The sequence below is a fragment of the Crocodylus siamensis genome, chromosome 6 (assembly GCF_052110815.1).
Source record: "Crocodylus siamensis isolate JL-2025a chromosome 6, ASM5211081v1, whole genome shotgun sequence".
NCBI classification, from domain to species: Eukaryota; Metazoa; Chordata; order Crocodylia; family Crocodylidae; genus Crocodylus; species Crocodylus siamensis.
In genome coordinates this window covers 62,080,248-62,103,084 of record NC_143400.1, presented here as the reverse complement: position 1 = coordinate 62,103,084, position 22,837 = coordinate 62,080,248, and the positions used below count along the sequence as shown (strand labels likewise).

Genomic DNA, 22,837 nt, shown 5'->3' with positions numbered 1-22,837 from the left:
TCATCTGTATTAATTCACATTGTGCAGACTTTATGAAATTTGAATGAAGTCAGATTTTGTAAATTCTGGCATTAGACATTGGTGCCATTTGTAACTTTTAAAGTTCAGCTGAGGCCCAAGATGGGGTAAAAGCTCTTTGGAGTTGATAATGTAATTGGATACTGCTTCTAATGGCTAAATAAAACTAGTCACAGGCACTAACTTCTTGCCAGGACCAACATGTTAAATCAAAATTGGAATTGCTAATCCAGGCCATTTTTGAGTTATGACAAGCCAAAACTCACACAATCTCTTGAAAAACTTTGATATCTCACAAACACTTTTTCTGATTTGCTTCAAGCTTTCTGGATTCTACCTTGGCATAAACTCCTGCCTGTGAAATTTAAGATGGATTGGTTTCATTTCAGTGAAGTTAAAGCTGTGCGTGTCAAAATCAGCCTTCGAATGGAAGGATTGTTTCAACCTCAGCTATGGGGAGACTATTGTCTCTCCATAATAAAGTAATAGATGTTTCAGAAATGCTTTGAAGTTGTTCCAGCCTTTTCACAGTGCTGTGAAATCTGATACTTCAGCTTTTAAGTAGTCTGTGAAAGTACAAACTGTAGTACTTGTGGAATTCATTCAGTGACTTCCAAACTCAAGTCTGGCCTGGGAATGGGAAGAAAGGGTCTTAAGAACCTTCTTAATATGTGACAGTTAACTGTCAACTTTGGCATCTTTTCAGACTTTCAGCATCATACTTTCTAGACATAAACTACGACTTTCCTGTAAGGTTTGAAGGATTATATTTTGTTTTCCACTACAGCTTTTAGGCTTGATGACTGTGAAGTTAAGTGAAATACAGAACAGCTAAAATGTGCTTTCTAAAACTCTTAGATGTTAAATCTTTTGGTAATTTGCAAGATTGTTTATGTAATGTTCTTCACATACACCAGAGCATTAATGGTTGGTTATCGGCACAAAACAAATTACCAGACTGTGTGACGGTCTTTGCTTGCCTGAAAAATCTCATTGAATAAACTGCTATGTTAATTCTAAACAAAAAAAGTTAAATGGCTTCCATGGGCTTGGGCTACAAGCAGAGGTTACATTTGTCCTGGGACAAAACCTAGAAAGGTTTCTGGGATAAAGAGTGATAACAGTTTGCCCTAGACATTGAGAAATATGTCTGAATGATTATCTTGGGATTTCAACATTGAGTCAATGACAGAAAGGCAGCAGTGCATTCAGCCACTCACTAAATCTTGATTGGAAGGGTGATATGTGATATGCTAATCCCAGGACTTTTCTGTTCTGGGACAAACATGGGCACAACTTATCACAGGGCAAATGCAATGTCTGTTGCTAAACCCAGTGGATATAAGGAAAGGACAAGTGATCGAGCCTGTTTATTAGATCTTCCATCTTAAGAACATGCAGGGAGGAACCATGAGCTCTCCAGCTTTAGGAGAACCTAACTTCCTTATTTTAAACTCTTTGTTAATACAGCCAGGCTCCTAGGAGTTGGTGAACTTTTGTTCATCTTGCATGATCTATTGCAGGGGCGGGCAATTATTTTGGGCGGAGGGCCACTTACTGAGTTTTGGCAAGCCATCGAGGGTCGCAAGACAGGCAGCCCAGGGCAGATAAATATTAATTTTCTAAATTTTTTATGGGCCCCATGGGCTGGATAGAATGGCCTGGTGGGCCACATCCGGCCCCCGGGCCATATTTTGCCCACCCCTGTTCTATTGGTTTTTGTCTGTGTTAGCATAGTTTAGGAAAGATACGTGGTGGAATACTCTTACTTAATCTACTTAATTTTTCTTTAGGGCTTGTCTTCATCATGGAGTTCATTTAAGTTGAAACTCATTTTGTCTGTAGCTTAAGTCACATCCATACACATAGCCTTTACTCAGGGGCGTTGGTGCTTTCAAAGGGAATTGGCTGCCTATCCAGGAATGTATGCTTCAACTTGAATGAACACCGCTCCTCAGTTAACACAATTATTCTGTGCAGTAATTCAATCGCTTTGTGCTGTGTGTGTTATTTTGCAGTGTGGCTGCTCTCAGTCAAACTATTCAAATGCAGAGAAAAGAGAGGACATACGATAAGAGACCTGTCTGGCTGGACCAGGAGTTCTTAAATAAACTGATAATTAAAAAGGAATCCTATGAGTAGTGAAAATCAGGAAATAGGATTGTAGTGCCAGGACTGCTCCCATTTTCCTTTCAGCTTTTTTCCTGTTTCCACTCATTCCCTGCTGTAGACAAGTGGGTAATCTTGGAAGTGGCCTTGCAGTATAACCAGATGCAGTATCAGCATCATACTTTCTAGACATAAACTATGACTCTCCTGTAAGGTTTGAAGGATTATATTTTAAATAAAGGGCAATAAAGAAAAGAAAGGAGGGGTAGGAGGGACAAATCAGGGTGGATATTACTCCCCTGCATGGGCTGTGAAGGTGTAGTTCAGACTGAGTATCCAGACAGTTAAGTAGTGTGACAGAGTATTTTAGAGCTGCATCCATGCAGTTTTACACATGCAAGCTCTACATGTTTGCTTATCCTAATTAGCATTTACAACTACCTCATGGGCTCCTAGGGTTGGTATCTTCACATATTCAGATTCAGCAGTGAGTAAAATCATTTCTAAATACAGTTGATGTGTTGGTTTATGTTTTCACTGTGTATTTACATCCCCTGGTCGAATGAAACTCTAGACACATGGAGATTTGTTATTTTATATTTACTAAGCTTTTAATTAATGAGCACTGAAATGCTACACACTGTGGGATACATAAACTGGTATAACTGGGCAGAATTTGGCCCACAGAGTAACTTCCATGTTTGTCTGAGGTAGATGAGGGGTTCTTTTTTTTTTTTTTTTGTTTCTAACTCTGGTAAACAACAAACCCCTGGCATTTTTTGTATAGGAATGGCACTACAAAGCAGATATTTTGGATTAGACAAGTCTGCAATGATGCATCCAAAACAACTGCTTTTGTTCCAAATTGAGCTGATGCATTCTATAAAATATGCAAGGAATGTAGTGCCATTTGTGATGCAGTACTATAGATACCACCATAATGAAACTAAACACCCAAATCCATGTTAAAATAACATTACTGCTGAGACAAAATCAACAAAGCAAAAGCAGCTCCCAAGTGGATGTTGCCACTGCCCCAGTGTGCTGAAGTTCAAAAAAAAATTATTATTTCCATTTTACTCTCAAATCCATCAATTGGAGACCTTTCCTTGTGAAGTGCAGTAGCTCAGAGAACTAGCTTTTAAACTTCTCTGCATCACAGGGTCAGGGTTAGAATTACAACAGAAGCTTTAGAATTTTGAATCAGTGTGATTTCTCTGAGAGTGAGCTATGAAACTGTTCCCTTCATGTCCAGGAATAATGTTTTTCCATTTGATATGGCTTTGTAATTGAAACATAGTCATATATACTATGTTTCTGTCTCTCTCTGTTTTAATTACAAAACCGTATCAAATTGAAAAACACATATACATACACATATGCACATGCAAGCATATACATTTACATTAAATGGAATACAAAAATTAAAAAAGTTTGTATCCGTGTATATAAAATTACTGGAGTAATCATTAGTAGTGTGTGAGATTATTTAGACATTTTGTGTTGCTACTAACTCTTGCAGCAGTTGTCTTACACATGTTAATGGCCTTTTTTATAGCAATTTCATAATTTAGAGGTGAGGCTACATTCATATTTTCAAGTAAAGTGGATTCTTTTTCTTATTAAACATGAAAATAGTTGTTGAATGTAACAAAAATTGCACTGCTTTCAGGTCACAAATTTTATCTTTTTGGAAAACAATATCTAATTTAGTGTAGTACTTTAGACATTCAAAGGAGTTCAATGTAACTTTCATTTTTAAAACAGCAGTCTATCACTTTTGTCATCAGAAGACTTTAATGAAACTTTAGACAGATGTACATTGAAACAGAATCCAATACAAGTTATTCTGAAAAAAAATTACACAATTTACAGTGTATACGATTGTAAGTAATTTAATGTTTCTGTTTATGCCACAGTAGCTAAACAATAGAAAGAAAAAGTTGTATCCAATACACATAAAAACCCACGCTTTTAACATTTGAAATGTTAGCTCTTTTGAGAGATGGGAAGTGTCCACCAAGATGGTATATAACTAGGGGTTGGCCCAACTCGAGAAGGGGGCCAGCTGATTTTGCAGGCAGATCATGTGGCTGACCACCATTTTCAAGGGCTTATCATGGTGCCCCTCCCATGCTGGGGGCCAAAGGGCCCCAGTGGCCTTGCCCCCACCACTGATTGCTGGAGAGAGCTGTCCATCATCATGTGGCCCTGCTGCTCGCCACTTATTGGCTGAGAGGACTGTCTACCATGCAGCCATACTCTTTTCTGCTGATTGGTGGAGAAGGCTGGGGCCCCACAACAGCCAATCAGTGGCCTCAGGTGGGGGGGGGGTGCAGCAGCCATTTTGGCTGCAGCTCTTCATGCCGGCAGGCCCCTTCTGCTTTTTTGCTCGGCAGGCTGCAGTGGTCACAAGGGCTGCTGGCTCCCAGTGGAGAGCCAGAATTTTATTTTTAACAAGTTTGCCTTCCTCTCCAGCAGATTTTGTGGAGATTGCGCAGATTTCATGGAAATCAGGCAGTCATGATTTGGGTAGTTCTCTATATACAACTTACAGAATTGGGTTCCATAGAGGTTGGCATGTAGTTGCTTTATAAGGTTTAGTGGAGGAATTTCACAGGTCTTGCTTCTTTCTCAACTTCAGGAGCTGAGTAGAAGTAAAGCTGTGCTGCTGCTGCAGACTTCTTCACAACTTCAGGAGAGCAGCACCACAACTGAGGTCCCCAGAATTAAAAGGGGCAACTGTAGCTTCTCATGGAAGTTGCACAGAACTACTTAGATACAGAAAAAAGAAACAGTTTGGCACTTTACACCAGATAGCAATTGAAGGGAAAAGTTTGTAAGGACTCAGAGGCTAGGGAAAGATATTACACATAAACCAGTTTAAGTGATCAGAAACGGGTTTAAACCTGTAACGGAACAGATGTTCAGTGCATATAAATCAGTTTGAAAATGGTTGAAACTGGTTTGAGAGAAACCTAGTTGAATGCAGTATCTGACTTAACTGATTTAGGTCAAACTGGTTTATGCAATGTCTGCCCCAGACCCCTTGCTGGTTTAAGTTAAATCAGAATCTTCCAGCATCTCAGATGCGTTGCAACTCTGGGTGGGGCTCTGCTCTTTGTTCCCGGGCTGGCAGCAGCATCTGCCTGGCTTCCTCCTGCTTTCCCCCCTCCCCCTCACCGCTCCCAGCTCAGGCAGGGATTCCCCCTCCCCTCTGCCTTACACAGACACCTCTCACCATTAGCTAGCATCCCACATGCTGGCTATGGTCCGTGCTGTGGGAGACAGGACAGCAGTGGCAGATTTACCATGAAACAAACCATGCGGTGGCACGGGGCCCCCAATGACTGGGGGCCCCGCTGCTGCTGCTGCCTGAGGGAGGGGCCCGGCCCCTGGCTGGAGAGGCCAGGGCACCTTCCCCGTTTTGTTTGTGGCTCTCCCTCCTGCCCAGCAAGTTGTGGGCTTCTTCAGCTGTTCTGGCCAGAAATTCCAGCCACTGCCCCTCCCACATGGGCAGTGTGCCGCGCTAATTCCCCCATGAACGTGGTGGGAGGTGTGGCCCCGCACTCTGCATGGATCATCCTGGGATGGGGTGGGGGGGTGCAAATGTAGACATTGGCCATGGGTGCCGGGAGTCAACGATAAGCCACTGCCTGAACATGAAGCTGAGCACAGGGCCCCAGTAATTGTAAATCTCCCACTGCAGGACAGACAGGACAGTGTCAGCTTAGGGGTTTTCAGAGCTAATGAACAGGTCAGCTGGTAATGTCCCTCCGTTCCTTCCTTGGAAATACATTGTTTAAGATGAGCTTGAACTTGAGAGAGGCTGTTATTTTGCTAATGGGATGATAATGCTCTGTTATCAACAGTGGCGGGGGGGGGCAGAAACCCTCCCTAATCAGGGCAACCTGCCAGGGCCTGGCCACCCCTCCCTACCCCAGCTCAGCTCTGGAAGGGAAGGGAGGACTGCTCTAGTGCCCCCTGGCTTCTAGCCTGCACCACTGCAGGCATGTGCCTGCATTTCTTCAGTGCAGAGGGGATATCTGTATAGTTACTAGCCAGAAAGGCTAGACAGCTAGATTACAGTAACAGATTTGCACAAACGATGAAGGGAGAGGCAAAGTGTTAAACTCCTATTAGAGAGATCACTTGGTGGATGAGACAGTTTGGTGTCAACACTTTAACCTGCCTCACCTAAAGGAGCCACTGCTTAGGTATGGAGGAGATAGGCAAATGGTGCTAAAAGAGACCTTTTCACATTCCTTAGATTCAGTGTTTTACTGGAACTTGATTTAGCCAAGTTCTTTTTTCCTTCCTGCTTCTGTTGTTTAGTCCCTGAGTTCATGGATCAAATTAACAAGTCTTCCTGTTTCTCTAATGTGCTGTTGCGTGGTGGTGGTAACTAAAACACTTACGGAGAAAGAACAGTTTGTTTGTGATGCAGTTATTGTAGCTTTTATCTCCAAGAAATGACAAAATCAGTAATAAAAATCTCTTTCTGCCTTTTTGTCTCTGAAACTCTTTTATATTTTAATAGATAGGTTTAGTCAGAATTAAATGCAAGTCTTATAATGCATTTTTTGTAGAGGCATTTCCAGTATTAATGAGCAGCCAAAGCTATCTCAGGGAAACAGTTTGTTGCTAAAAATGGATCCCAGCCTAACTGTAACTAAACTCAGACTACACAAACCAAGCTATTTAGATTCCTGATTTCTAATGCAGAGACAAATCTATTGCAAACAGCTCTAATTAATTTATATTTTAAAATGTGTCAACTGAGCCCAGTTATGAAATTAATCCACTTGTGAGTCTCTAACAAATACGCTTACAGCATTCTCCAGAGATTTTCTTCAGACTCCCAAAAGCCAATCAGAAACCAGTTTATAGTATGAGGCCAAAAGGAAAAACACGGCGCACAATCTATTTATAGAATACTAAGCAAAACAGTGTGATAAAGGGCAAATGTGAGCTTTCAGAGAGAGACTTCTTCCTCGCAGTCCCAGTCATGTGGTCTTCATATACAAACCATACAATCTAGCAGAGAAATTAAATCACTTCAGGACAACATTACTCGGATTAGAAGGGAACATTTTGTTGTTTGTTTACTGTTTAAAATGTGCTCACTGGCAGGCCCTGTCTGTTTAAGAGACACTGCCTGCACATGCTCTTGCAAGGCCTGGATCTCTGGGTTATCTTTTCCTGTGGGTGGCTGAAGTTACATGAGGGAGACTTATTTTTTAAATCATCAATTACGGGTATCAGAAAGTGTAGGTGGAGTCATGCCGGGAACACACTGTGCACAAGGACATGCCCAAAGCTCTGTAGAACTGCCTGATACTTTATGCCACTTGTAGTGTTGATGTCATTTCTTGAAAGTGTAGGCAGTCAGGTGGGGTATGAGCCAGCTAGAATTACAGACCTAGTCTAGAACAATAATGTGAGACCACAGCTGTCATACAGTTGAAGCCCTAGTCACACTGAGTCTGATGAAGGAGCATCTTGCTACATCCCCGAAGGATATGTCAGTTTCAAAATCTAGCATAATAGGTAGGAGAATTTCTGTATGGAAGAGATGAAAGTAGCTCTTCTCTGGAATCAGCTCTCTTTCCATGAGCCAGTAGGTAAAGATGTGGTATGGTCTAAAAAGGCGCACAATGCTAGTAAATAAGAACTGGAATGGCCTGAAAATGCCTTTTATCTCAGGCATGGCCTGCTATGAGCTGTTTCCATTCTGCATTCTCTCATTCTGAAGTCCTGAATAGGCTTTCCCTATCTCTGTGGGAAAGAGATAATGGTGATCCAAAGCTTCATACAGTCAGTTAAAGTTGATAGATGGGACAATGACCAAAACTTTGAAGGACCTGATGGTGGGATAAATAGCCAGAAATGGACTACCACATGGGACAAATCTGTGAAGTGATGCAGCCACAGGTGTTTTTGCCATAAGCAGCAGGTTTCATAGGGACACCCCAGAGATTCCACAACACAGGCACTATTTGAGAGCAAAGAATGCTGACAGTGTAAATAAGGTGCACTTTGTGTAGGAATTGGATTATATTAGAGACTTTGACCATCTGAAAAAAGGAGCAGTTGTTTTGTGGGCCCAATGGACACAAAGTGTGACAGAATACGTTAAATGGTCAGACTCTGCCAGAGACTGTACAGTTACATGTGTGGGAACACAATCCATTGCATTCAACTCACCAACTAGTTGATAGTTCTAATGTCAAAGGCATGTCTTGTAATTGTGCAGCAACAGGTCATAAGACACAATATGCATGGGATTCCCATGCTTGTTTATTAAGTACCTTATAGAAACTTCGGTACTTTGAATATTCAGCATCTATTATGAAGAAAAAGGAAATGACCCAGAAATGCCAAAAAGTTATACATGTGTACTGTACTTTGATTTAACATCTACTGTAATTATCTGGACTTCATCACACTGGCATCAGAGCCAGTATAATGTATATTCTTACAACACTCCAACAGGAAGGAAGAGAGATCCTCATTTTGTAGATGGGGAGCCCTGGCAGAAGGAATCTAAGGACCAGATCAACAAAAGACTTTCAGGTACTTAAATGAGAGTTAAGTGCCTGAACACCTTTTAAGGATCTTGACCTAAGGCAGGGGTGGCCAACCCGTGGTATGCCTCCCACAAGTGGTAAGGGCAGCCTGTCTGTGTGGTACATGGCAGATCAGGAAGGAAGTAGGGAACACAGTGACAAATAGGGCAGAGAGCGGAAAAATCAGGCAAGGAAGTGTAAGGCAGGGAGCAGAAAGTGGAGCAACAGTTTGGGCAGGGAAAGGGTATCAGAATAGCACTTGGGGATGATGCAGAGCTTACCTTGTGGAACACCTGCTGAAAAGGTTGGTCCCAGTGGCCTGAAGCAGTGGTGCTCAACCTCTGGCTCATAGGCTGGATTCAGCCACTGAGTCATGTCATCCAGCCCATGGTGTTCCCCACAGGTCCAAAAATTTGGTGGTGGGGAAGCAGTAGCAATGTTAATTGCTCCCAGAGCTATGGCAATTACTCTGGTCACTGCCCTTGTCACCAAATTCCTAGACCCATGGGGAAACCCTTAGGCCAGATGATTTGCCATATTGTATTGGTGTGTGGGATTGGGCTGGCACACTGGATTGCACCTGTGGACTGATGCCATGCACTGACCCCACATATGGGATCTGACCCATGGACTAGCCCCCTGCCACTTATCTGGCTTGCAGCGCCAGAGAGGTTGAGCATCACTGGCCTAAGCTCATAGTGGGAATGGGAAATTAATCCCAAATTGAATTGGCCTGTTAGCTTACCATCCTAACTCTCCTCAAGGGATGTGAGATGCTTAAATACTGATATGCAAGGCAGACCTTCAAATACCATAGGTTTCTTCTGTTCCCTTATTTTGTTATCAGAGGATAAAGGATAACTATAGTATAGACTCTGATTGGAGTACCATTACTTCAAACCAAGAGGTGTCAAGGGACCAGAACAGGAACAAGGTAAGTGTGTGTTACTGCAGCCTGTGGGGGATAGGAATGGAGTGGAGATGGAATAATAGCCAATAGGACTCTTTTTCAAAGTTACAAGACAGCTGTTTCATTCTGCTTTGTTGTCTGTACTGCTTCAGGCTAGCAAATTAAAGATTTGCAGAGTCATCGACTATCTGCTATCAAAGCACTCCATCCTTTTTTCCTTTAGGCCTGTGATTCTCAACCAGCGGGCTTTGGTCCTCCTTTTTTCAACAGATCCTTTGAAGGATGCTGTGACGTTTGAGGAGATAAGCAGAGAAATGCAGGCTCAGGTTGGCCTCTGCCTGGCCAATCCCCCCACTATTGGGCCCCTGTATGAGGATTAATTAAAAAAATTATCTATTGATCTATCGATCGATCTTTTTGAAATTTGGTTGCCACACAATTCACAAAAATTACAGAGGGGTGCATCAAGTCCAGTGCAGTGTGCCTTGAGTCAAAAAAAGGTTTGAGAACCACTGCTTTAAGTCATGTAGGACTTGTCTTCAATACCCTTGGACAGCATAGATATTGGTTCCTAAAGAAGTTGTAGTTTGCTGCTGCAGTGATTGAAATTATCCTATTTGATGATGAAAAAAGTGTATTTTTATTTTTTAGTCATGATATTAATCCAGAAAATACTTTTACTTTTTATCTAACTTCATAGCTACATGCCATAGGAAGATGGACTGAATGATAAAGGTACCCAAGAGTAGCTGGTAGCTTCTAAAGGGTACCCCAAGAAGGAAGCCCAAGAAGAAATTGTCTTGACATGATGGAAGCATAAAAAGAATGGCAGGAGACCATTGGGGCTGCACAAGGAGCTTCTAAAATGTCTCAAATGCAAAAGGAAAGCATACAGACAATGGAAGAATGAATGGGTCCAAAGAAGTCTACCAGGAAGTAGCAAGAACCTGCTGGGACAAATAGGAAGGCAAAGATAAAGAATGAGCTGTTCCTGGCAAAGGATGTTAAGACAAGAAAATTCTAATGTAATAAAAGCCTTTGTCTGTCTGTCTGTCTGTACTGCTTTATTCACACCCTGATTGGTTGTTTCGGCAGCTGATCACAGTGCTGACTGAAACAACCAATCAGAGTGGTCCAAGAGTGTTCCAGACGGGAAGCGGTGGTGGCGGTGTGGCAGAGCACTGCCATGATGGAGGCGACGGAGTGGGGGCGGTGCGGCATGTGGTGCTGGCTGAGGGGGACAAAGGAGGTGGCAGGCAAGCTCTTCCCTCTCCCCTCCCCCCCGCTCCTGAGAGGTGGTGGTGGTGTGGGGTGGTGGGTCGTGGTGCTCTGTCCCTGCCAGCTCCCCCTCCCTTTCCTTCCAATGGGCAGTTGGCTAGTGTTCTAGAAGGATGTTGGCCAGAAAAGAAGGACCAAGGAAACTGGGGCCACTATTAACTAGCCAGGGCCTAACAGAAGATGCAAAGAAGACAGAGCTACTCAAGAGCTACTTCGCTTCAGTCTTCACAGAAAAAATTAAGATGCAGCCAGATGTGTAATAAGGATTATCTGGATAAGGAAAGGGGCAACCTGAGGGAGGAGATAATAGAAGAGACAGAGAGCTTTTGATGGGTTGGAATGAATTCAAGTAAGCAAGGCTGGACTTCATCCCAGTATACTGAAGGATCTAGCAGAAGAGATCTCAGAACTCTTTGCAGTGATCTTCAGGAAGTCATGGGAGATGAGCCAGGTACCAGAGGACTGGCAAAGGGCCAAAATAGTGCCCTTCCTTAAAAAAGGCAAAAAGGAGGACCGAGGGAACAGACCAGTTAGCTTCACCTAAGCACTTGGGAAGTTGCAGGAGCATATCCTAAAGAAGGCCATTTGCAAGCATCTGATCACAAGCAGCCAGCATGGATTTATGAAAAACAAATTGTCAAAAAAACCTCCAAAACAAACCTGATCTTTTTTCTTTGTCAAAGTAACTACTTAAGTGGATGAACAAAATGCTGTGGATGTACTGTAGTGTATCTAGGCTTCAGCAAAGCTTTTGACAGGGTCTTGCTCAACCTTTTTATACATTGGAAAAATGTGGGCTGGACAAAACTAGTATTTATCTAGCCAGTAGATAGCTAACCAGCTCAATAGCTGAAAGCAAAGGATAATTATTAATGGATCCATGTCAGAATGGCAGGAGGTTTTGAATGGAGTCCCACGGGGATCCCTGGGCCTAGTGCTGTTCAATGTCTTTGTTTGGAAAACTGAGCTAGGTCTGTTTGGCTTGTGGAAAAGCCACTTAGAGGGGACATAGTAGCAGACTTCAAATACTTGAAGGGGACTGCCTTAAAGAGTAGGGAAAGCACCTTTTCTTTTTTGCTGCAGAGGAGGAGGACACGGACCAGTGGTTTGAAGTTATATAGCAAAGTAAGTTTAGATTGGATATCCAGAAAAACTTCTTCATCGTTAGAAGAGTGAGGGTAGTAGACTAGACTGCTTGGGGACGTTGTATACTTTCCAACATTAGAAGTGTTCAAGAGGTTGAACAGCCACTACAAGAATACTCTAGATTGCTGTGTCCTCACAAGCAGGAACACCTGTTTTCTCAGGGACAAGTAGTAATAGCATACCTTGTACCACTGCTGCTTGTCCCCGGAGAATGCCTGTGCATGGCAGATTACCCTGGGTGGGGTAGGAGAGGCTGGGGCCAGCAACTGTGCTGGCTCCAGCAGCCTTACCTGTGGGCCTGAGGGCCTTGGGGAACTGGAGATGCAGCTGTGGTGCTCCTGCAGCAGGGGGCCTGACTGGCAGCTGGAGCTTGGCTCCAGCCAGCCAGGCTCTGGTTTCGGGTGGTGCGCACTGCTGCTGTGTGTGTGCTGTCGCCCTGCTTTTTTTTTTTTTTTAGTGTGGTTTATTTTGACCCTGGGATCTCCCAGGGTCAAGAACCTCCCCCCCCGCAACTGCAAAGTAGCAGTGTGTGAATGCCTTCATCTGTGACGTGTGGCACTGCAGGTGGGTCTGTGGAGCCACATACTGCACATCCATGCTCATCTGGATACAGCTGGTATAGCTATGCCTACGTTCTCCAATGGATGTTTCCCATGCTTATGGGATTTGCTGGTTGTCCCTGACCCCTTTTCTGCTGCATGTCAGGGTGCTTTTAAACCTCCCTCAGAGGTGTTGGTTACAGCCAAAGCTAGGGACTTTGGGTTGTGCCAGTGTTCCTGTTGAGACCAAAGATGGAGGGTCCTGACTAGAGGGTCTTGCCTCTGCTTGGGGTCAGACTGATTACCATATTTGGGGTCAGGAAGGAATTTTAGCCCATGGTCAGATTGGTATAAATTATGGAGGGTTTTGCCTTCCCTCTGTAGTGGGGGGTGTGGCCCTCTACCTGAGATCTCTTGAGCGTGTATTAACAACCTTCTTTAGAAGCAGAACATTGGCTGCCATGGTTCCCCTGCTTTATCTGTGGCAGGTTAGGGTGTTATGTGTTGTGTTGTGTCAGGGTTGATGGTAGTCTTATGTAGAGTTTAGATTATGGCTTGCATAGGATGGTTTGGATAGGGATAAGTCTGCCTCAGCTGTGGAGGTCCCTTCCAACTCTACTTCTCTTTGATTTCTAGGTCCAAAGGATTCCCACCAGCTTTAAACGTACATCTCTGCTTTGCAAAATTGCATATACAATTATCATGAAGTTCCAAGACAGACTTCCTGGCATCCTTTGGCAGTAAGGGGTCTCTAAATGTAACACTCCGCTAACAGCATGTCTAAGTTGTACCTGAAAGAAAATAATTATGTAAAGCCCCATCTAAATAGAAACTCCCTTACTTCCTGAAATGTTAGAGCAATAGTAAATGTACATGTAAAAGGCATTCTTTTCTATGGAATAATGTGTGAAATTCTGGTTTTTACAGCTTTATTTTGACACTAGTGAACTCTTTGTCTTTTAAGGTAATTTGATCCTTGAAGGCAGTAGTACGAGAGTAGAAATGAAGTCAAGCTTCGTGTTTGTTGCCTGTCCTCATCCACTGGTATAAATGCAGTCTGTTCATTGTTCTTCATGCAGTCAACAAAAGGGTTCTTTGTGGAGATCCCTCATTGGATCCCACTCCAGATCTTTCTCAAAACCTTGCCACACCTCATCAGGTATCTTAGGTACTTTGTCTGTGGCTTCTGGTCAGGTCCGCTCATTTCTCTCATTGGACATCTTTCTTTTACGTACCCTTCTTAAATACCTTCAGTGTTTTGAAAAACACTACTCTGGATCTGAATGTTGTGGTTCATGTTCAGCTCTATATTTGATCCTTTCAGAAACATTAGGAGCTATCAATTATCCCAGAGGTATTCAATTTTAATTTAAAAAATCTATTTATTGATTCACCTTGATCTCTACAGCAGGAAGATTTATACCTTTAACAGAAAAAGGTTACAGGAATTGTCTCAGGCAGATTACTGAAAATGGCTCCCCTTTCTCACCCTCTGGTAAACTTAATAAACCTGGGATAAGTTGTTTACCCAGATATCCAGATATACACTGTAGATCATCTTGGTGAAAAGTAGTTTCTAAATGTTTGCACTACCCAGGGTAGTGTGTGCAGAAATTTCTGTTGCCATGCACCAGAAAACATCATTCACTGGAATTGTAGGTTTTCAGTTCCTTAGAAAATCAGGCTAGGCAGCCACAATAAGAGGACACTACTGGGTGTCTGACTCTTAGTCTTTCTTTGCCACTTTTCACTGTGGTTCTTCAATTCCAGACATGCGCTCAGAGAAATCACAAATTTATTCTGAGCAGATGCAAGTTAAATGATAGTAAAATATTTCCTATATGATTCCATGGTTTGCAGCTGCTATGCAGAGAAGCAAGGATTAATTTACATGATGCATATGTTTATCTCCCAGTATGTCAGTCTCTCAGAAAGTTCCACAGATTTGCTTATGGGAACAAGGCTTTTCAGTGCAGCTTCTTCAGGGCTGTCACTGAGAGATGTGAGTGTACTTGCACTCCATGAGTGATCAGGGGAAGCACTCAAAGATATATTTCCACTGCAGTTGCTCAGACACATGACCAGCTTTGTATGTCAAGAGTTATTCTCACTTAAGAAAAGGATTGGCTCCTAGGCCATGAAACTATTTAGGAGCTCTGCTGTGCTTGTGTTTTTACTTTCAAATCCTTTATGGCAGTGCAACAAAGTTACAAAAATGGCAGACTGGACAAGGGCCAAATCTTGGCCCTACTCCCTAATCTTAGTATCGTATCTTGGTAGATCTGAGGGGGAAAGGTAAGGAAGGGTTTTTAACAAGCTAGAGAAGAACTCTGAAACTGTCTAACAGAATTTCCTCTTAATTGCTAGAATAATCTCCACATCCCAGGTACACCTTCTGCATATGTGAGGAATCAGAGAATCCATGTAGCAATGGTTCCTCTGGCTGTGCACCATTCTCGTTCACCCCTATATGGTTCCAAAACTTCCCTGAATACCACCATTCAAGGACATCTGCTGGTTGCCCCTACTGCACCAGAGCCCTGCCTCCCTTTTATGTTCAAGAGAGATGTATGATTATGCACCCCCTTTCAAATATTCCTGTTGCCTTGAGAGTATAATCTTTCTGGAGCATACTTCAATGAATCTTGATTAACCCTAGAACTGGTGAGAAAATGTATTTTCCATGAAAAATGTTGACAAAGATGATGATACTTCATTTTCTATTATTTTTTTTCCTGTGGAAAATGGCGTTTTTTTGAGTGCAAAATCAGAAAACAAAGTTTTGATTCAGAAATGCCACTTCAGTGGCTCATGGGAATTTTTTGTTGGGGGGCTTGCTCCTCTTCTCATATATGCTATGAGGCATTGCCACAGAACCACCTAAGACTTGAAAGTGAAGCAGGCAAAGGGGTTGCATTTGCAGGCAATCATTAACCAAAGGCACTATACCCCAGTAGTTATGTTTGAGGGTTTGAAGTGGGGATAATGAGGGCAGCCTTGGATAAAACTAGACTCTGGCCAGAGGCTCCTTCCAGTCCTATCTAGTGAACTTGTAACACTGACTTTTTAGGGTGTGTACTTGGTGGGTGTTTGTTGCACCTCTGGAACTGCATTACCTGGGCATTAGTTCCCTAGTTAGGTATTTTATGATGCAAGGCCTCAGCTCATCTGCTCCTGGCTATTATGGCATCAGTGATAATTTTCTCTCTCATAGTCATTTGTACATGAAGCCAATTCATCTCTCTAACATGGATTATAACCTAAATTACAGTCACTGCATTACAGAAAAAACACCTAGTTCCCTTAGTAACAACCTAGAGTGAGGATGAGTGTGCGGGAATCTCTGAAAAGCTATCATGCTGGAGCGCAAATGAATACAAATAGGCCGCGCCACAGTGCATCTCTGTCTGAAATACTCCCCCCTTGATAGCATGGAACAGGCTGATCCAATTTGTTTCTGTCACCTTCAAATATAAACCTGCTGGAACAGATAGCTGTACACAAAGCCATCCTACACTCCCACTAAGTGCTAACAAACAAGATTGTGCTTGTAAGAGCACACAATAAAGTATCACTGTGCTCCATTATTTTATAAATGATCAAGAGGACAGAAGAGACAGAAACCCAGTTCAAGGGTTTGCAGATCCTGGAGATTTTTCAACAATGATAGCACACAGTTCATTGCATGTGGCATTCATGGGGAAATAAACATCTGAGCAATTGCATAGCCCTCCTTTCATCACCTCATGAACGTTTTCTACTGTATTATCTAAACCTAACAATAGAGTTCTAAGAACTGCATAGCCTTATCACCTTGGTTTATGTGCATTGGAGGGTGGGAATGGAGTAGCCCAGTTAGTCCTTAGGAGTGAATCATCCTTTTGAATCCTGATGGGTCATTTCATGTTGAGTTTCTGAAACGGCATGTCATGAGTGTGCTTGATATGTGTGTTTTTTATGCACACAATTTAAATGTGGGAAAGAGACTCCAGGGAAGAGGTTGTTGCATCAAACCAGCTCTACGTATATCAGGCCAGATTTGTCTTTCTTGTATGATACTGGCATAAACTGGGCCATAATGGTATCACAACATACACTAGAGTAGTCATTCTAGTGCAAAGTTGAGCCTTTGATACTGCAGCAAGGGGTGTCTGAAAGGAGGAACAGCTGGAATCCTACTGTAGCATACTAATCCTTAATTGTGTTTTTGGTCCGTCAGGGAGGGCTTGGACAGAAAGACAGCACCCTGATTGGTCGAATGACATATTTGCACTTTCTCTAGTTAATAATCTAACTGGGTTAGTTTTGAAGCAAATACAGTTTGTAGACTTGTAACATGGTAGATCTGTTCCTGAATGGATTACTGATGCCTCAGTAAAAGATGATAAATAAAATATGCCTTTATGCATTTCTTTTTCCTCAGCCATTATTAATTATAAGGACTTTTCCATGCATAATTACTTCTAAGAGGAAATTTTGTTTTCCTGTCAGCAGCTCATCAGTTTCTGCTGCTCATTCTTCAACCAAAGCGAGTGATGTCAAAATTTGGAGATGAAACTGACCACATCAAATCCAAGGTGCTTTGGAACTTAGCAGCATCATTTGTCTCCATCTGGTCTCCATTCCGCAGGTACACATCATTCTCATACAGCTTTATTGCATGGGTTTGTTGCAGGTAGGTCTTGTTTGACCAATCTCATTTCCTTCTAGGACCAGGTGACCTATCACCTGGACAAGGGAGAAGAGATTGATGTCATATATCTTGACTTCAAAAAAGCTTTTGATCTGGTATCCCATGATCACCTCTTGGCCAAACTGCCCAGTTGTGGCCTTGGCTCCACCACGATCCGCTGGCTGGGAAATTGGCTTCGTGGTCGGACCCAGAGGGTTGTGATTGATGGCAGTCACTCATCGTGGTGCCCTGTGACCAGTGGGGTCCCTCAAGGCTCTGTCCTGGGACCCATACTGTTCAACATATTCATTAACGATGTGGACATTGGAGTCAGGAGTGGACTGGCCAAGTTCGCCGATGACACCAAACTTTGGGGCAAAGCATCCACGCCAGAAGATAGGCAGGTGATCCTGGCTGACCTGGACAGGCTCAGCAAACGGGCAGACGAGAACCTCATGGTGTTTAACACCGAAAAATGCAAGGTTCTCCACCTTGGGAGGAAAAACCTGCAGCACCCTTATAGGCTCGGCAGTGCTACGTTGGTTAGCACTACAGAAGAAAGAGACTTGGGGGTCATCATTGACCACAAGATGAACATGAGCCTGCAATGCGATGCTGCGGCTAGTAAAGCGACCAAAATGCTGGCGTGCATCCATAGATGCTTCTCGAGCAAATCCCGGGACGTCATTCTCCCCTTGTACTCGGCCTTAGTGAGGCCGCAGCTGGAGTACTGCATCCAGTTTTGGGCTCCACAATTCAAAAAGGATGTGGAGAAGCTTGAGAGAGTCCAGAGGAGAGCCACGCGCATGATCAGAGGTCAGGAAAACAGATCTTACGATGACAGGCTGAGAGCCATGGGACTCTTTAGCCTGGAAAAGCGCAGGCTCAGGGGTGATCTGATGGCCACCTATAAGTTTATCAGGGGTGAACACCGGGATCTGGGGGAACGTCTGTTCACCAGAGCGCCCCAAGGGATGACGAGGTCGAACGGTCACAAACTCCTGCAAGACCGTTTCAGGCTGGACATAAGGAAGAATTTCTTTACTGTCCGAGCCCCCAAGGTCTGGAACAGTCTGCCAGCGGAGGTGGTTCAAGCACCTACATTGAACACCTTCAAGAGTAAATTGGATGTTTATCTTGCTGGGATCCTATGACCCCAGCTGACTTCCTGCCCTTTGGGCAGGGGGCTGGACTCGATCTCCCAAGGTCCCTTCCAGCCCTAATGTCTATGAAATCTATGAAATCATTTGTTTAAATGGGATCTCCTTTTGAGTTTTTTCTTCACTTTATTTTGAAGAATTTCTTCTCCAGAAGAAGCTACAAGCAATCTTAGTAGTTCCCTACTTCATCATAGTATGCCTTCTCTGTGTATGTTTGTGTAGTGTCAGGCAAATAAAGAAAAACTTGTTTGGGATAGTTATGTTTTATTTGTATACATCAACATAAATTATAGTCAGCTCTATTGCTGTTTCAAAAACATTACTAATTCTGGGTCCCCATTCTACACATAATTGCTGCCAGTTATAACAGGGATGGAGGAGGCAAGCTGAGATGTGTTCACAGCTCATCTGCACAGAAATGTGTGTATGGTGATGATATCTCTGCCTTTGTCTCCCCTGCTACTTTCAGCTTGTCTCTTCTTATATACCCATTGGTTTTAAAATGTTATTCTTGCATCATACGTTTTTTGGATAAGAGGCTTTTTTAAGTGTGTGTGTCTGTGGGTGGGTGTGTGTCTGGGTGTGTGTAAAACTATATAATAACTTTATATCTATTTTTGTTTACTATATGTTTATACCATATCTAGGAGCATTTGGCTTTGATCAGAATCGGTGCGATTTCCTACGGGTTGAACTTTGTTTTTGGGTACAACTATTTGCAGGGTTGGTTCCTGAATTGATGTCCAAGAAGATGTATGTTGCATGGTGCATTAAAAAACCTCCACCTAAATGGCCTATATTGTACCAGTTTCTTTGCAACAGGGCCACAATACTGTAAGCCTTGCTCTTTTTGTTAGACATTTTGCGAAATGTAAATAGAACTAATCCCTTATAGGTCATCCTAATGTAAATTTATTAGCGAGTCCAAGGTCAGAAATGCCCAAGGGCCTAGAGAATAAGGAAAACAGGTGCTCTCCTGGAGCAATGCAAGTTATATTACAATTTGTTTCTTTCCTCCCTCTGGACTTTATAATATACTAATGCAATGACACCATACTTACAGTAACATTTGTAGTAAGAAAATATTTAAATACAGCAAAAGTTAATTTTTTTTCTAGGTTGTCTAGAGAGTAACTGGTTATGTATGGTCTGAATGGTCTCTAACACTAAGCATAGCTTTCTGTCAGACAGCTGCTGTTATTTTTGAAAGCAATATAGTTAATGTTTATTATTGGACAGATTTCTTTTACATGAAACAGAAAGAGCATAAGGTTTTCTCTGAATCTTTTCAGTTAATAGCAGAAGTAGGACTGGGACTTCAGAAATGTCATCCAAGTGTTGTCCCTTGGGATAAAAAAATAAATAAAAATATCAAATAGACCTTCCTAACATGATCGCTTCTTATTAGCATAGTAGTTTTCAAATAAACAACCTGCTAATGTCTTTAATAAGCAGCTCCTCTATGATGAAAACTGCAAATGGAGTGTATTGGTGGGTAATAGATAACACTAAAACCTGTCAATAAAATAAATATTGTTCTGCCTGAACAGTGCTGATATTTACTCTGTGAGAACAACAGAGCTGTTCAGGTAATTTTTTAGGCTGATATTTGACAGACATGTTGCAGCACGATGCTGCTTACTTGAGCCTATGATGTAACATTGAATGTAACCTTTTTAGTTGCATTAAGTATTAAAACAAAATAAACAAGGGATCCTTAATTAGTTAAAAGCTACTCTGGAGCCTGGATAAAATATATAGCTGATCTTAAGGAAACCATAGGAAGTTATACTTTCTCTATAGTGTTGTAAACTTGAGGAATGAATAGTATTTTTAGCAAGAGAATGGCTGATTTTGTGTGCTGGAAGAGTTTTATAGCATTACTAAAGTTTTCTTTTACAAAGTACAAACCAAAAAATTAAAGTTCAGGGTTATTAGAATGCCTGGTCTGTGTGAAGAAATGGAAGATGGCTTTTAATTGTTTCCCCTTGCATTTTAAAATGTAGAAAACAAAAAGCTCTTTGAATGTTGTGAAATGTAAAAGTTATTGTTTCTTGGAAACATATTGAACTCGTACATCATTTCCAAATGATGTTTGCTATTTCAAAGTTGTTTTGAACATGATTTATTTGGTTCTGTGCTTGATTTACCTTTGATTGTAAAACATCCTTATGCTTGTTTGGATTTTGTATTTTCACAATTATTTTTTAGTAATCACGTGTGTGTGCACGCGTGCATGCACATATATTTAAGGAAGGAGGGATTTGGAAGATTATAAGGTCATAAAAATTGAGACTGTATTCCTTTTACTCCCATGGTGATTGTTGCTGGGTTTTTTAATTCTATATGTAGGCTTTGGAGAAAAAGGAACATCCTGAAAGGAAAACTTGAGCCATGCTTATCTTTGTTCCACTTCTGGAATGACATCATTTTATGAAAATGCAAGGAATGTACAGTAAAACCTAGAGAAAAAATGATATTTGTGGGGAGATGATTTATGATGTTTAAAAGAAGGAAAACAATTATGTAATAAATACAGCCCATGAGATTCAAAGTGAAGGAGGTATCACAGGTGCAGATTGTAAACAGGCCCCAAAGGAAAGAGTATAGGTCTTCTAAAGGAAGACTGCAAGCAACAGATGACACATAGGAAATTTTCTTTCATATACATTTGTATTTTATGATCAGGGGCCTAAAGCATAATGTTTATAAACTTAAGAGAACATCCGTATTCCAGTAGAGCAACACAGAACAGCAGTATTAATTTATATGAAGTGGGAAAGATGTGTGGTCTGAAGGGTCAGCTTGTTTTTTGAATTTGCAGATGACATGATCTCTGCCTTTCTGCTTTTGTTTTGCTTCATTTTGCTGTTCTCAGCTACATAATTGTTCTTTTAGCCTATAAATATTATGACCAATCTCCTGCAAAGTTTAAATGGGACCAGTTTAATATAAACAAGTATGTCTGTGCCAATGATGTGTGAGTAAGCAGAGCCATCTTTTGTGATTGTATCCTTCCCCTCCATGATCGCCAGAGATTTGCAAAGCCTGCTGTGGTAGCACATGGTTCTTTGTCAGTCTGACTGTCTTGGGATTTTGTTTTAGTGTTTGATGGAGGGATCGTCCAGTGAAATGCTAAACAGGACATTTGAAATAAAATAGCTTCTGTGAACCTGCAAGTTAGGTCCCTGACCATACAAGGTACCACCTCAAATCTTGGCCAGAGGAGGAGCACCACTTGCAGGGTATAGAGATCCATGCTAGTAGATGTGATCTGATGGTGGGTTTGAGGACTAACATAGAACATTCCAAGACTCTCAGATACCAATACGGACAGTTGTGTTGTGTTGTTCCCTGCTGGACAGTATTGCTTTGATGCAGTGAGACGAAAGCACAGGTTGCCCCTGTGACTACTGTGATGCTGCAGAGCAGCAGCATTATCATTGTAGTAATGCTAAATTAAGTGCTGTGTGAAAGAATTGCCAGGAAGCACTGAGCACCAGATTGTTTTCCATTCCACTTGCCACTTCCAGCCACTGGGTTGGAAAAATAATTCTTTCAGGTATCTGGATTCTGTGGTGCTCTGCAATGATATAGTTACAGATGGATCCAACCATGCAAATATATGCTCAATTTTAAACATAGTGAGTGAGTAAGCCCACTTATTTTGTGTGCCTCTTTGCAGCTGTTTTCTCCACTTAATCCAAGGGTCAATTCCTTTCTTCCTTCTGAAAATGGCTCTCTCTTCCCATTTCAAGGAGTCCAGGTCCCTTTACTAAGACCCACCAGTTGCCCTTCTCCAGTTTTGAGGTACTGTGGCTTTGCTATACTTTTATCTGGCAGCTTTTCTTTACTGTCTCCTGAGTGCTAGTAGATTCTTTCCTGACTCTTCCTCCAACTGTGGCAACTCAGCTTTAAGGCAGGTATCTCTCCCACCATCAGCCCCATGTCCCATGCCTGATTCCTCAATACCATGGCTGTCAGTATGCTGATCAGCATTTGGCCAGGGCCTGGACTGTCTGTGTGATGCAAGATAAATCCTAAAGAAAAGGATTCTGCCCATCCTTATGCATCCCAAGGGAATCGAGGATGGGAGGAGTCTAACATTATCATCTATGGGAGAGGAAGTAATTGAGCTACTTTTTCCCACAAGAAATTCATCTATTTTTGTATGCAAGCACTGTCTGCTATGGGACCCAAAGCAGTTTTCATTCACTGACTCACTGTCTTTGGAAGCTTTTCCCCTGAGTTTCAGAAGAGCATGCTATAGTGATTTGCAACTGGAAAAGTAACAGCATACTTGGCTAAAAAGTGTTTAATAAAAGGTAGAAGTATTACTTCTTTACAACTATATCTCAGCTTTGGAGACATAGTTAGACAGCTTCTACCAACCCAATGCCTCCATGTTTACTTTCGGAGTTTCTGTAGATTTGATC

The 22,837-nt window shown here is 42.2% G+C and overlaps 1 protein-coding gene across 3 annotated transcripts in view; it reads left to right on the top strand.

The window, feature by feature from the left end:
• Window positions 1-22,837, top strand: part of IRS1 (insulin receptor substrate 1) — a 198,850-nt gene that overhangs the window by 87,992 nt on the left and 88,021 nt on the right. For 2 of the 3 annotated variants that reach the window (XR_016442883.1, XR_016442882.1), the window contains exon 4: window positions 10,307-10,588. The exons of the other annotated variant lie outside the window; for it this stretch is intronic. The gene's annotated coding sequence lies outside the window, so the exon portion shown is untranslated. Of the gene's footprint in view, window positions 1-10,306; window positions 10,589-22,837 lie in introns of those variants that run through there. 3 annotated transcript variants of the gene reach the window in all.